This window comes from Eschrichtius robustus, chromosome 2 (genome assembly GCF_028021215.1).
Source record: "Eschrichtius robustus isolate mEscRob2 chromosome 2, mEscRob2.pri, whole genome shotgun sequence".
Taxonomy (NCBI): Eukaryota; Metazoa; Chordata; class Mammalia; order Artiodactyla; family Eschrichtiidae; genus Eschrichtius; species Eschrichtius robustus.
The window spans coordinates 93679522-93695900 of record NC_090825.1 but is presented as its reverse complement, the minus strand read 5'-3'; the positions used below and the strand labels follow the sequence as shown (position 1 = coordinate 93695900).

The window sequence follows — 16379 nt, the reverse complement described above, 5'->3', positions numbered from 1 at the left end:
CCTTTGATTGCATAATCCATGCCCAGAACTGGAGCTTAATGTAAGTTATTACCTCACCAGATACACACAAAGAGTTTATAGTCAAAAAGAGGGAGAGGGATGCAGTTTATCCTCATTATTCTATGAAGTGTCAAATTTTTCTAATGAGAAGAAGGATTTTTATATCAGAAACAGATATAAAATTTTGCTTGAATTATCAGTGTTAAACGGTAACCCCGGCCCATCGTGGGGCACTATTATCCACCATGCATACAACTGTGAGGCCATGCAAGTTGTTACTTTAGAGAAACTTGCCCTGGATGCATGCTCTGTGTAGTCATGGGGCAGAGTAGCCCTCCTCCATGGCAGTCACACCCCAGACTCTCTCTGGTCACTAGAGACGTTCCTTGCTCTTCATCCAACTTCTGTAAGGACCACCTTTTCTTCCCAGCTCTCAGATACCACTGGGGATGGCTTTCCCTTCCTTATTTCTTGCTCTCCAAAGCGTGCTGATAATCCCCTAGCTTGCACTCACTCAGTCCTGCCTTTCAGCTCGACGACATGTCTGTGTAGCCAGAGCTGTGGAGGCAAGGAGGCTGACCCATGACCCGAGCCCCAGGATTGATCCCATATACAACCTACATTGGGCCAGTGCATTCTTTTTTTTTTTTTTTTCTGTTCTTCAGCTCATTCCAAGGCTTCTGCATCTATAGCCCAAAGTGCAGGAAGTTTATAGAGTATAAGCTTTCCTCTGCAGTATCATACCTCTGAAGGGGAGACCGTGGATCTTGCCTCTGTCTTTGGATACAGAAAGGCCTATGCTTAACACTTTGGTACCTTTGTTTTCTAACAAAGAAGAGAGAACTAAGAAATGGTATTTTTTGCTACTTTCGTCTAGGGAAAGAGAAATCTCTGCCTGGAGTGAGTGGAACCCCAGAGTAAGGAAGAGTGACGGCATCACCGTATCTTCAAAGAGAAAATGGAAGGGCACGCACACAGGCAGCCAGCCCTGTTGAGGGGCATCCTGTGATTCTCTGGTGGTGGGAGGGCAGCAACCTCCACCATTCTACCTCAGGGAACTGCCACCATGACTTAGATGCAGAGTCCCCTCTTCCCAGGATGGCTGGGTGGAGAGGCTGTCATTGCCAAAAGGAAGGTCAAGATGTACTCATATTACTCAGACATAAAAAAGAATGAAATAATGCCATTTGCAGCAACATGGATGGACCTAGAGATTCTCATACTAAGTGAAGTAAGTTAGACAGAGGAAGACAAATATCATATGATATCACTTATACGTGGAATCTAAGAAAAAGATACAAATGAACTTATTTACAAAAATACCAGACTCAGACATAGAAAACAAATTTATGGTTAACAAAGGGGAGGGGTAAATTAAGAGTTTGGGATGAACAGATATACACTAATATACGTAAAATAAATAAACAACAAGGACCTATTGTATAGTACAGGGAACTATATTCAATATCTTGTAATAACCTATAATGGAAAAGAATCTGAAAAAGAATCTATATATGTATATATATATATCTGAAAAGAATATACATCTATCTGAATCACTTTGCTGTACACCTGAAACTAACACAACATTGTAAATCAACTATAATTTAAAAAGAAGATCAATTCCTAGCTTTTAAGGAAGCCAGATGAGTGCATTTCCTCTGAGAAACTCTGTTAAATAACATGCACATAGGAGTAGGGTGATGCTATCCGTGCTGTAGTTCAGCTACAACATGAGCTACCAGGCTCTGTGGACTGCTCGGGGAGCCTGCTATGCCTGTGTGATGAGGCTTCCATGGGGCCATGTGGTTTTTATTTCAAACAAGACCCTTAGAAGTAAGTTTTGGATTAATAACCCACTCATGATATTGGGGCTTTCTGTGAATAGTCCTCATCAAGCAGTTGCCTGAAACAGGGAATACATTACCCTGGTGTGGATGTGGGCTACATGAGAGAGGGGAGGCAAAAGCTTCATGGCCTATTCAATTCTTAATTGTGAGACAAACTTTCTTCTTAACAAATCATGATTTACACAAAGATTTGATACGTATAAGAGCCGATGGCCCTAATTCCCTGGTGCATGTGAAATATTTGTTGAGCCCTCACTATGTGTTCAACACTGACATGCATTTTCTCATTTTACATTGATGTTTTAAGACATGGACAACCTTTCTGGCTGAAAAAGCTATACTCTTCACCCTTTCTATATCAACAAAGTGTCCTCAATCACTACCCACTTAGAAAATGTGACCATGTCTGAGTGATAACCTCCAGTTATTGCTACATCGCTAGTGACCAGAACACATCTCTAGGCACATGGTGTTCCTTTGGTAGAGCAACTACAAAGAGGAGTTTGAGATTTCATACTGTAAACAAAGGTCTTTAAAGGGGCACCTTCACTGCTGGTGCCCACAGGTCAATCTTCTCAACTTTGGCAAGGGTGTGAAAGTCTTTCTCATCTGTTCTTCCTGAAGCACTTTGATTTGGTTTTCAAAGTTTAGAGCAGTAAATGACTTTGAAAGTTACAATAAGAAGCATTCACTGACTCTTCTTTAGTTACCTACATTTAATAAATACACAAGTTTTAAATACAATTTAAATACAAATTGCTCCCATCCTCATTAAACTCTTCACCATTCTCAAGTATTATGCCATTATATCATTCAGTTATTATTTGTTATATGCTATGCATGTTATACGGGGTCAGATACTGTAAAGCTGTATTGAAGGGCCTAATTAGAAACACATATCTTTCTAGGAGTTGGTATTTAAGGGCTTGGGGTTCAATGGTAAATTATCTTTTTTGCTTAATAAATAATTAACCTACCTGAAAAATGGCTCAGAATGGAAAAATAACATTTCATACTAATGTTTTTGTTACATTCAGGCATACTTAGTCATGACTAGTCAAGAAGAGGCAGGTAATTAGGGAGCACATTAGCTACTGTTAGAACAATCAAGGTTTCTTCCTTGGCAACTCAGAAACAAATATTAGACTTATCAACATGATGACGTTTTCACTTAGAACACTTCCAGGTTTTGAATTTATGCCAGAGTCACACCACTGTGAACGATTAATATATACAATTTAAACGGTTAAAAATTTTCAAAACGTTTCTCACAGTAAGTTCACGTCACAAACTTACTCAGACAATTCTGACCTTCTCCACAAGGGGAGCTATTCTGGGAAAGACTTGAAGAAATGACTCACATGGCAAATTTCAAATTCTAATGAATATGAATGCTTCTTTAATTAAAATATATTAAAGAAGATTAAAATTAGTGTAAGGAATGCCTAATGATCGCCAGCTTTTTTAAAAAAGGACTTTAGCATTTAGGGAGAGGACTTATCGCTGTTTTACAGCATTGCATGTTTCAGAGACAAAGATTGTAAGATCAGCTTTAATGTTTTAAAAGAAGTAAAACGTTCCTTTTCTTAGTTTCCATTCATTTCTTCATTCATTCTCGACTGTGGGTCTACCACTGTTTCTTAAATCACAAATATGGCAGCTTTCCACAATATTTGTTTAAATTCACAAGGGTGATCTTTCCAAGAGCATTACTGAATTCTTCCCACTCAATGAAGCAGCCTCTGCCCATCACTCCTGCTTCTATCACAGCACCACTCCATAAGTAACAGGAGCTCTGGCCATAGTAATGGCTGGCAGTTATGCCATCCTCTTCCCCAGCTCTTTCTCTACAGGTACATTTCCTTCTGTCTAAAACCACCCTCCCCCACCTTCCTAGCCCTGATTTGTACTTTGAGAATCTGCTCATAACTCCCCTTTTCCAGACTCCACATAGCATTTTTAGCATGGTAATCTAGGCTGGACCATAGGTCCTTTCTCTGTATCCTGGGAGCCTCTTATAGATATCTCTCATGCCATCAGTCAATGTCAACATGGGTCATAACACATATAATGTATACTTTGCTTATCAAACATGCCCCGAGAATCTAAATTATAAAGAATTTGAGGACAAAGATTATGCCTTACTCATTGTTTTATCTTCGCTTAGAAGAATAGAGCAGGGAATTGGTGTTTATTGAGTTAATTAATACGACAGTATGAAACATTTTTTCTCATACTGACTTGCCCTTGGCCACGTGTTAGGCCTTCAGGATCACAAATATAGAAGTACAAAAAAGGGATAGAAATGAGTCTTTCCCATCAATCAATATGAATCAGATTTGTCATGTTATGTTCCAAGATCTGTAGGCAACTTATAAGTTATTTTTACACATGTAAAAAATATTCAACAATGGAAGCTTACAGCTGACAAACTATGTTCATTAATCCTTTTCCATTAAACATACTATTAATACTATGAACAGCAAAAATACCTTAATTTTCAGCTCTGATCTCAAATGTCAGCATCAGTTATATAGTGAAAAGTATTATGGAGATTCAAATGCATGTGATCAATCTATCGTCAATTCTCTTTCCTGAATCCACCATTCTCTCCTGAAATATTGCTAAAATGGTAGTAAGGCAATTTAAAAAAGGTATAAGCCCACAATAACAAAAAAAAAAAAAAAAAAAAGGAAAAGAGAAATCAGAGAATGAAAAATAACACATTTTTATACAAACAAAAGGGCATGGGGAATTCTGCTTCCAGCCAAGATGGAACAACAAAGGACTGAATTCATGCTGCTTCTTGAAACAACTACAAAACCAGACAAATATTTGAAACAATAGTGAACAAGGCATAGATAATCTAGAAACAAAGAACAGTGATCCCTGAGAGATGGTAAACAGCCAAAGTGAGTCATAAAATTGCCCCAGCTTAATGCTTCAAGAAAGAGTCCAGAATGTAGCTCAGGTATGGAAATCAGCAGAGCCCAGAGGTCTCCCCAAGTTGAGGACAGAGCTGGGAATACAGGGAGGCCATGAGTTTATAGGGCCAAAATCCAGAGAGGAAACATCTGCACAGAGAGATCCAGATATCTGTAGAAATGTCTCCTTGATTATTCAGCCAAGTACTTACTGATCGACATGCACAAGTAAAACTGCAAGGTTGGGGAAGTGAAAATACTATATGTAAAGTGGTACATTATCACTTGAAGGTAGACTGTAGTAAGTGATACAATGTCAGGGGAAGATAAAACTGTGACAATTTAGTTATAGTATACCTAAGTGTATAGGTATGCTATAACTCCTAAAAGAATCATTAAAATAATACATCAAAGAGTAATAAGTGATAATCTAATAAAGGATATAAGATAGAATAAAAAAAGATAATAAGCAATCCAAAAGGAGGCAGAAATGGAAAAAAGGAACAGAGACTAGATGGGACAAATAGAAAACAAGTAGCCAGAGGACAGATTTACCCAAGCATATCTATAACCACATTAAATATAAATGGCCTAGATACTCCAAATTAAAAAGCATAGATTATTATAAACTAAAAGGCAAACTAAAAGGCATAGATTATTATAGAACCCATGGAAGGTTCACAACTTGGAGAAACCAGATGTCATGCAATGAGTGGGTAAAATCCAAAGTTGAAAACAGGAGAAATTATGATGTCTAAGTATATGGAATAATAGATGCCCAGGTGCTTGCCCCTGCCTGGTATTGCTAGACAACTAACAGGAGATAGAGGTTTGTTCACTGAGGAAACACTGGAGATTCTGATCCAGGCCCCAGCTAAGGTCTGGAAAGATGTTTGGGGCTGAAAACGTGGTAATTAAATTCAAGTTTCCAAGCTGAACAACAACATTCCCAGTTTACTTTCTTCACTCCCTGTTCTTGACCCTATATTAGAACTTACTAATACAGAGAAAGAATATATTTCTCTCTGGAGAAACAGAATAGTTTCAGTGAAAAGACATTCATGTACTAACAGCAAGGATTTTCTAATGAAAAATGCAGCTTTCCCCTTATCCACCCATAGTGAATTTCACCAGACACTAAGCTCCTCTCCCCATACAAAGTTTCCAATTCCCACTCTTGAACCGTGAAAGACTAGCAAATGATCAGCACACATTTGAAGTATACTTTCTATAAAAAAGTTACTGACAAAAATGGGAGGGGAAAAGAAAGGAAAGAAAGAAGGGAAAAGGGAGGAAACAGAATAATCTCCAGACAATGGAGAGTGATGGGGTGCGGGACTCCTGAACTTTCTAAGTTATATCATGAACGAACTAAAGGAAAATATAACATCCATAAAAAGGAACAGGATGCTACAAAGAAGTGCAATTAAAGAATAAAAAAGAGGGACTTTTAAAAAACTTAAAATTATAATGAAAAAAATAATTGCAATACAATTAGAATATAAATTGGTAGAAATCTCCCAGAAAGTAGAACAAAAAGACAACAAGAGAAGGGAAAAGGGAGAACAAAGAAGATATATTCTCAGAGAACACAGAGCGTCTAACAACTAACTTCAAAAGGAGAACACAGAAGTGGAAGGAAAGAAATGATAATTTTTTAAAATTTCTTTGGTTTTCCAGGAAAACTGGAAGGCAGGCATCTCTAACGGAAAGTTCTACTTAGTATTTGCACGGAGAATAACGAAAGACCTGTGCCGAGGGGGATCATCGTAAATTTTTAAATACTAGGAATAGAGAGATGATCTTTGAAAGTTTCAAAGGGGAAAAATAGATCACAGATAAACATTAAAAATGGTTGCCTCGCAATAACAGACATATGGGTCAATGGAACAGAACAGAAAGCTCAGAAATAAACTCACACACCTATGGACAATTAATCCTCAACAAAGGAGGCAAGAATATACAATGCAGAAAAGACAGCCTCTTCAGCAAGTGGTGTTGGAAAAGTGGGACAGCCACATGTAAATCAATGAAGTCAGAACACACCCTCACACCATACACAAAAATAAACTCAAAATGGCTTAAAGACTTAAATATAGGACATGACACGATTAAACTCCTAGAAGAGAACATAGGCAAAACATTCTCTGACATAAATCGTACCAATGTTTTCTTAGGTCAGTCTCCCAAGGCAATAGAAATAAAAGCAAAAGTAAACAAATGGGACCTAATCCCATTACAAGCTTCTGTACCACAAAGGAAACCATAAACAAAATGAAAAGACAACATATAGACTGGGAGAAAATATTTGCAAATGATGCAACTGATAAGGGCTTAATTTCCAAACTATACAAACAGCTCATACAACTCAGTAACAAAAAAAACAACCCTATCCAAAAATGGGCAGAAGACCTAACCAGACATTTCTCTAAAGAAGACATACAGATGGCCGAGAGGCACATGAAAAGATGCTCAACATCACTAAGTATTAGAGAAATGCAAATCGAAACTACAATGAGGTACCACCTCACACCGGTCAGAATGGCCATCATTAAAAAAAATCTACAAATAATAAATGTTGGAGAGGGTGTGGAGAAAAGGGAGCCCTCCTACACTGTTGGTGGGAACGTAAACTGGTGCAGCCATTATGGAAAACACTATGGAGGTTCCACAAAAAACTAAAGATAGAGTTGCCATATAATCCAGCAATCCCACTCCTGAGCATATACCCAGACTATAAAAAAGCTATAATTTTCGAAAGCTATAATTCAAAAAGATACATGCACCCCTATGGTCATAGCAGCTCTATTTACAATAGGCAAGACATGGAAACAACCTAAATGTCCTTTGACAGATGAATGGATAAAGAAGATGTGGCATATATATACATACATATACATACAGGTACAATGGACTATCACTCAGCCATAAAAAAGAATGAAATAATGCCATTTGCAGCATCATGGATGGACTTAGAGATTATCACACTAAGTGAAGTAAGTCAGAAAGAAAAAGACAAATACCATCTGATATCACTTATATGTGGAATCTAAAACACGACCCAAATGAACATATCTACGAAACAGAAACAGACTCACAGATATAGAGAACAGACTTGTGGTTGCCAAGGGGGAGGGGGTCGGAGAGGGAAGGACCACAAGTTTGGAATTAGCAGATGCACACTATTATGTATAGGATGGATAAACAACAAGGTCCTACTGTATAGCACAGGGAATGATTTCCATATCCTGTGGTAAACCATAAAAGAAAAGAATATGAAAAAGTGTATATATGTATAACTGAGTCACTCTGCTGTACAGCAGAAATTAACACATTGTAAATAAATCAACTATACTTCAATAAAATTTAAAAAAATAAATACTAAAAATGGTTGCCTCTAACATTATTTAATTGTATTAACGTGTGTGTGTGGGGTGGGGGTGGAAAGGAAGGCAGAGGCAATCTATTTCTCCCAGATTTGTAGAGGGGAAGGATGGAGAATCGGGAGAAGGAACTGAACAGGAGTAATTCCAGCCCTCTCTCTGCTCTGCCTGCCCACAGAGCAGGTGTATTTGGTTCTCTATATTGTAAGCTTCCCAGGCCAGGGGTGATCCAATACAGGGTATAAAGGTTCACCAATGACTCCATCTAACTCAGTGGTGAATCATCAGAACACCAGGCAGCCCACTGGGATATAGGTCAAGTGGTGGTATCCAGATGTGCTTCACGTCAGCAATGAAGCTGATATTTTGCTGTCTGCCAATTGAAGACCCAGAGAAGTATGATAAATTATCTCTCTCCAAGCTCCAAATATGTGCATGGAGTTTTCACCTAAAGCAAAAGCAAATAGAATAAGTGATCCAATTAATTAAAACATATACAAAGAAGTCCAATGAAGGGACATATTTAGGTTCAAAGGAGAAAAGTGCTGAGTGCCAAATGGCTCAGAAAGGAGGGGTGACATGTATCTCTTATTTGCCACTGATCCATATCAAAGGGGCGCACCTGTAGCTGCATATTAGAATCACCTGGGAAGCACTGACAATTACCTATGCAAAAGCCCCAGCCTCAATCAGTGAAGCCAAGAACTCTGGGGGTGGGGCCATGACAGAGATGTTTTTTTTTTAAAGCCCCTCTGGTAATTTGTATGTGTTGTCAAAGCTGAGAACTAACTATTAGCTTTATTTCAGAAGTTCTCATTCAGTAACATGTTGAGCTTCTATATGTATAACAGAACTTTTGGAGGCACTGGGAACGTGTAGATGGATAAAAAATAGTGAGCATTCATGAAAAGCCTAAAAGGCAGAAAGGGGGAAAACTGATTGCAAGAAATAATAAGGTAACATACAAGTTGTAAGAAATGTGAATGTGAACGGCAAAGGTAGATCAAGAAAAAATGTATATAATAGATTAGAAGTAATCACATGAGTGCCCAATATAACACTGACACCTAAAATTATAGTTTTAAACTAAAAAAAAATGTGAAATTTTGTAGGTCCAAACCCTTTACTAAAAACCCCTCTGAGTAAGGGTGCTCTAAAGTGAAAACACTTTAATTATATATGTATAAAACTACTCAAATAATTTACAGAAATCCCTTCAGCTCAGACAATTTGAATTGCCCCAATCTGTGTGACTTTCTCCTAATCCCTTCTTCATACTCCTACTTTTTTCCCTATCTCTGAGTTATGAAAACACAGACATGACTTTAGGACCTTGGGGATCCCCACATAGACTTCCTTCAATACCAACAAGTATCCAGAGAAAAGCAGCAGAGACAGGCTGCGTAACGTTACCTATAAAACCTAACTCATTTGGGCATAAGCCAGATTCAATTTTTATTAACTGCCTAATTCTTTAACTCTAAAACACCAAAATGAGTTTTCTACTTTGAATTTATTTTGCTCCTTTAACCTTGCACGTTCGGAATTTTTTCTTCTCTTCTGTTAATTTAGAAAAGTCAAAAAACTAAACACTTATTCACAATACAGATACAGAAGATTGGTCTTTGGGTAGAGATCATCAGTGGGTATGTCTGTCTAAGGGCATAAGCTTCCTATGAAATACAGCTCAAAGTCCCTAAAGGAAAAGAGTGTGTAACAGAACATATATGGATTTTCAAATTTGAAGAATTACATTCCTTATGTTTCCCTGAAAAGATGACAAAATGTTTTATTGTCTGACTCTCTATTAGTCACTTATGCATTTTCATTTCTGTTAGAATAAGTGAGTTCAGAAATGACATCTGTCAATAAGCTAACAGTCTTAGATCACACACCTATATAATTATTTGACGATTATCTATGTTAAAGACCTATAGGAACACAATGGTATCACATCAACATAAGCTAAACAGACCTGAAAAGACTTATCAGTATTCAGGCTCTCTTTGATAAAGGGGGTTAGTGAAATATGCCCAGCTCTAGGAAAGAACTTTCAGGTCAGAGAGCCATGGAGATTAAGTCTGGTTCCTAAAAACGAAGATGGAGGAAGAGCCCAAGGCATAAGTGTCCATCATGAGAGATTCCCTGAATGCAGAACTCTATGTAAGCAGCAGTTCTCAATCCTAGTGCACCTTAAGATGCTCTTGCTTAAGATCTTGAAATATAATTCAAATAATACAACTTATCTATACACATGATTTATAAAACAAAAATCAATATAATATCCTAACTGTAATATAGAAAAATAAGAGAGAAGTAATTTATAATAAATCATGTATTTCAATACCTAAATGCTCGGGCAAGGCTAACCTAGAAGATTTAAGAAGCAGTCGGTTGTTTGCACCTATATGTAAAAGCACTTGAATACAGTTCAGTCTGATGAAAGTGTATGGTTCTGAATTCAAATGCCACAGAGGCATGGTCATACCTAATGTGATTTTCTAAAATGTGAAAAACTTTTGGTCAAATTCCAAGTAAAACAAATGACAATTTTCCCTCAATTTACACACTAATAACATTATTTAAAAATTAAGCATATGTTACAATTGAGCAAAAATATTTTATGTTTATATTTTAAATGGATTTAAGTCTAAACTAGGAAGATTCTAAATAGGCTTTTAGCGCACAGAATGTCCACCAGGTGAGTCTAAGGTCAAATGGGATACAGAACAGTTCTTTGTTGGGTGGGAATGTCCCATACAAACAGAATACAGAGCATCCCTGGCCCCACTGAATGACAGCAAAAAACCCCTTCTCTGGAATGGCTTCAGGGAACAAAACTATCCCCAGTGAGAACCAGTGGTCCAAAGTTTCAGAGCAGCTGGGACTCTGAAACAGCCATTGGAAAATCTGGAGCTAGCTTCATTTCAACACATCTGGAGAGCAGTGAAACTAGAAAACCATGGAATTTGGCACAAATTATATTCTTAAGCCCCAGCTACTACCCAGGCTATCAAAAAAATACCAAGTTCCAGAGCAATGTTATAACCACGGCTTGCATTTCCACCAAGGTTCTCTTCCTTCTTCGTTTCTTTACTAACTTCCCAACCAATAGTTATTTTAATTTTTCTGGAGCGAGGTCCATTCCTTCCACTCCTGCTATGTGCCAAGCATCCCTCCACACACTGTGAGCTCCTCTAAGGGGAAGGTGGAAGCCGGGAGACAGACCTGGAGCCACACTTGGTCAGGCCCAAGATTTCCTTACCAGAAAGTCAATTTTTCAAGCATTCCCTTACCAAAATCACTTAGTACAATTCATGTCTGACACACGCCAGGCTCTACTAATAGCAGAGAGAGCATGTCTACACTGGCCTGGTGGGCTGTGGTTTTAGAAGCCCCCCTACCCCCAACCCTCCATGATTTTCCAGCAGCGTGACAGCCCGCAGAGCTATTTACTTCCCTTCTGGGAAGAGCGGTGGGCAGACAGTCAGTCACTAGGTGGCAGTGCCACACTAATTTATCCCCACAGCTGCCTGGCTGAGTTTGGGCCGACCAGTGCCAGAGTCAGCTTGTGAGGGGACTTTCCTGGGAATACCTTCCGGCAAAAGCCCCTCTCCTGGGCATCCTGGAAGAACGGGTTGTTCCATTGAAGAAACAGCCCCTACAACTGATACACACAAGCCCAGGGCCACTCCTACACCTGCAGCTTCAGGTGTTACCAAGCATCTTAGGGGTATCATCTGAGGTGAGAGACAGTGTGTGTATGTGTGGGTCCGGACATGCATTCCATTCTAGATCCAATTAATATAGATCTAAGGTAGCTGCATATCTTCACATTTCAACCCTCTGAGGTTCTCTAGATCAAATACCAGACCATACCTTGTAAATCTGTAAGAATAAAAAAGTCCCTGTGGATTTTTCTAACCAGGCCATGTTGGAATTGAACCAGCATTTGAGGATATAGGTGTCAGGGTCTTGTTTACTCACTCTGAGATCGAGTCCAGGAAGGGTTGCTCTATATTCAGAGGTAGTGATCGCCCACCGCCCCCCCTTAGCTTCTCTACGCAAAGCAGCAAGTATTAATGTCTGAGCCTCCCTGTCTTCTATTGTGAGACTCACCCATCTACCTCCCAGGTGGCTGCCAGCACTGAGATCACGAAGTACTAGCCAACTGCTACTTGATCAGTACATAAAGACTGTATTTGTGTTCTACTTGACCAAATCCCTCTCTATTTGTGTAAAAGCAGACACAAAGAAAAGTCACTGCTTTTGCAAGTGTGCCTTCTTGCACGCAGGTGAGGTGGCAGACATTGGGGCTTTTCCGAGCATAGGCAGCTTTTGGGTTTGCTCCCTTCTGCTGTCAGTGTCAATGAGCACAGTGATTGGTACCACTGAGATGTGAAAGAGTGGAAAGAGGACTGGGGAAAGGAAGGAGGGAGAGGAAGCAGTAAGTCAGGCACTATCCTGGCACAGCAGAAGTAGCAGGGGGTGAGGGTACATCAGTCAACAAAATAAAGAGAGTAAGAAGAAAGACAGATTGTTCAGCAACAAGAAGTCCAAACAAGAAAAAAGAGAAATATCGCAACCTTTCTATGCCATACTGTTCCCCTACTCCTCAGCTGCCCTCCCTCCCACAGACACTAGGACTTCAATCCTCAGGGGGGCAGGGGACGGGGAAGGTACATTTCTGTGTCCCAGCATCTATCATGCATTCCTGAGAAATTTTTAACATCTGTTTAGGGCTCTCAGTCAACTGGAAAAGAATATACCCCCATGATCCCAATCAGCCCAGCTCCAAGTTGCCACATCAACAGTAGGCAATTATCATGAACTGATTTTAAAGCTTGAGTTTTCAAAATACAGCAAATGGAAATTCCAACTTAGAACCTATGATGACAAGAAGTTTTAGCCTCCAGCACTTCACAGTTCCAGGCTATGTTTCTAGGGAAGCAAAACATTCCTGAATGTCCTTTTATTCCTCAGAGAGAGACAAGAAGCAGCAGAGAGTCAGAAAACTGAGCCACCAAACCAAGAAGAGAGCAGAGAGAGCTCTCGGGGACACTGAGCTGAAGGTGACTTCAGCAAGGCTGAGGTGATGGATCGCACACTTTCTGAGAAGGTCATTTGCAGGGTTCACCAGTTAAATTTTCCTACTTCAATTCTAAAAATTCGTCTTTGAGGGCCTGCTAATTGCATCTTGCTTGATTGAGCATGAGCAGCTTAACTATAGACTGCAAAACCAAAACATCGTGAACGGAATTAAAACCCAGGTCTAGGTTCAGGAAGGAGGAACACATGTGGGGAACAGACCTTCCTCAAACCCAACCCACTGTCACCAAGGACCTGTCAATCCTCCACTGTATAAAGTCCTCAGAGGTCTGCAGTTGAAACAGTATGTCTGGAAAAGGGCCAGGGCCCCGCTGCATGGTGCCCCAACTCGCCGACTCTGGTTCCAGAAGGCTGTACCAGAATTCCTTCCCTAGGACTGGAAACGTCTTCTTCCTCCCTCTTTGGGGCTGGGAGGCTGGGAAGGAGGAGGAGGGGGACCTTCAAGAGGGCAGAGGAGTAAGACATGGAGATCACCTTCCACCCCACAAATATATCAAAAACACATCTATGTGTGGAACAACTCCTATAGAATACCTACTGAATGCTGGCAGAAGACCTCAGACTTCCCAAAAGGCAAGAAAATCCCCATGTACCTGGCCATGTGTCTGACAGGGTCTTAGTACCCCGGCCTGGTGTTAGGCCTGAGCTTCTGAGGTGGGAGAGCCGAGTTCAGGACATTGGACCACCAGAGACCTCCCAGCCCCACGTAATATCAGTTGGCAAGAGCTCTCCCAGAGATCTCCGTATCAATGCTAAGACCCAGCTCCACCCAACAGCCGGCAAGCTCCATTGCTGGATGCCCCATGCCAAACAACTAGCAAGGCAGGAACACAACCCCACCCATTAGCAGAGAGGCTGCCTAAAATCATAATAAGTTCACAGACACCCCAAAACACACCACCAGACACAGCCCTGCCCACCAGAAAGACAAGACACAGCCCCACCCACCAGAACACAGGCACCAGTCCCCTCCACCAGGAAGCCTACACAAGCCACTGAACCAACCTTACCTACTGGGGAAGACACCAAAAACAACGGGAACTATGAACCTGGAGCCTGTGAAAAGGAGACCCCAAAACCGGTAAGTTAAGCAAAATGAAAAGACAGAGAAATATGCAGCAGATGAAGGAGCAAGGTAAAACCCACCAGACCAAACAAATGAAGAGGAAATAGGCAGTCTACCTGAAAAAGAATTCAGAGTAATGATAGTAAAAATGATCCAAAATCTTGGAAATAGAATGGAGAAAATACAAGAAATGTTTAACAAGGACTAGAAGAACTAAAGAGCAAACAATGATGAACAACACAGTAAATAAAATGACAAATTCTCTAGGGAGGCGGACCTTCAAGATGGCAGAGGAGTAACACGTGGAGATCACCTTCCTCCCCACAAGTACATCAGAAATACATCTACATGTGGAACAACTCCTACAGAACACCTACTGAATGCTGGCAGACCTCAGGCTTCCCAAAAGGCAAGAAACTCCCCAGGTACCTGGGTAGGGCAAAAGAAAAAAGAAAAAACAGAGACAAAAGAATAGGGACGGGACCTGCACTTCTGGGAGGGAGCTGTGAAGGAGGAAAGGTTTCCACACACTAGGAAGCCCTTTCGCGGGCAGAGACTGCGGGTGCCGGAGGGGGGAAGCTTCGGAGCCACGGAGGAGAGCGCAGCCACAGGGGTGCGGAGGGCAAAGCGGAGAGATTCCCGCACAGAGGATCGCTGCCAAGCAGCACTCACCAGCCCGAGAGGCTTGTCTGCTCACCCGCCGGGGCGGGCGGGGCTGGGAGCTGAGGCTCGGGCTTCAGTCGGATCCCAGGGAGAGGACTGGGGTTGGCGGCATTAACACAGCCTGAAGGGGGCTAGTGCGCCACAGCTAGCCAGGAGGGAGTCCAGGAAAAAGTCTGGACCTGCCGAAGAGGCAAGAGACCATTGTTTTGGGGTGCACGAGGAGAGGGGATTCAGAGCACCGCCTAAACGAGCTCCAGAGACGGGCGCAAGCTACGGCTATCAGCGCGGACCCCAGAGACAGGCATGAAACACTAAGGCTGCTGCTGCCGCCACCAAGAAGCCTGTGTGTGAGCACAGGTCACTCTCCACACCTCCCCTCCCGGGAGCCGGTGCAGCCCGCCACTGCCAGGCTCCCGTGATCCAGGGACAACTTCCCCGGGAGAACGCGCGGTGCGCCTCAGGCTGCTGCAATGTCATGCCGCCTCTGCCGCCGCAGGCTCGCCCCGCATCCGTACCCCTCCCTTCCCCCGGCCTGAGTGAGCCACAGGCCCCGAAGCAGCTGCTCCTTTAACCCCGTTCTGTGTGAGCGAAGAACAGACGCCCTCAGGCGACCTACATGCAGAGGCGGGTCCAAATCCAAAGCTGAACCCTGGGAGCTGTGTGAACAAAGAAGAGAAGGGGAAATCTCTCCCAGCAGCCTCAGAAGCAGCGGATTAAAGCTCCACAAACAACTTGATGTACCTGCATCTGCGGAATACCTGAAAAGACAACGAATCATCCCACAATTGAGGCGGTGGACTTTGGGAGCAACTGTAGACTTGGGGTTTGCGGTATGCGACTGACTGGTTTCTGGTTGTATTATCATAGTTTAGTTTTCAGAGTTTATTATCATTGGTAGGTTTGTTTATCGAGTTGGCTGCTCTCTTCCTTTTTTTAAATATATATATATATATATGTTTATTTTGCTTTTCTTTGTGTGATTTTGTCTGTATAGCTTTGCCTTTACCATCTGTCCTAGGGTTCTGTCTGTCTGTTTCTTTTTTTTTAATATAGTTTTTAGCACTTGTTATCCTTGGTGGATTTGATTTTTGGTTTGGTTGCTCTCTTCTTTCTTTCTTTCTTTTTTCTTATTTTTTAAATTACATTTTAATGTTTTTATTTTTAATAGTTAAAAAAATTATTTTAATAATTTTATTTCTTTTTATTTTATTTCTTCCTTCTATCCTCCCTCCCTCCCTTCCTTCCTTCCTGTCTTTCTTTCTTTTCTCCCTTTTCTACTGAGCCATGTGGCTGACAGGGTCTTGGTGCTCCAGCCAGGCAGGTGTCAGGCCTGTGCCTCTGAGGTGGGAGAGCCGAGTTCAGGACACTGGTCCACCAGAGACCT

General features: G+C 41.2%; 1 protein-coding gene across 1 annotated transcript in view; it reads right to left on the bottom strand.

Annotated features, from left to right (window-relative positions):
* The window catches only part of KCNN2 (potassium calcium-activated channel subfamily N member 2), a 175198-nt gene that overhangs the window by 45385 nt on the left and 113434 nt on the right, over positions 1-16379 (bottom strand). The gene's annotated exons all lie outside the window — the stretch shown is intronic.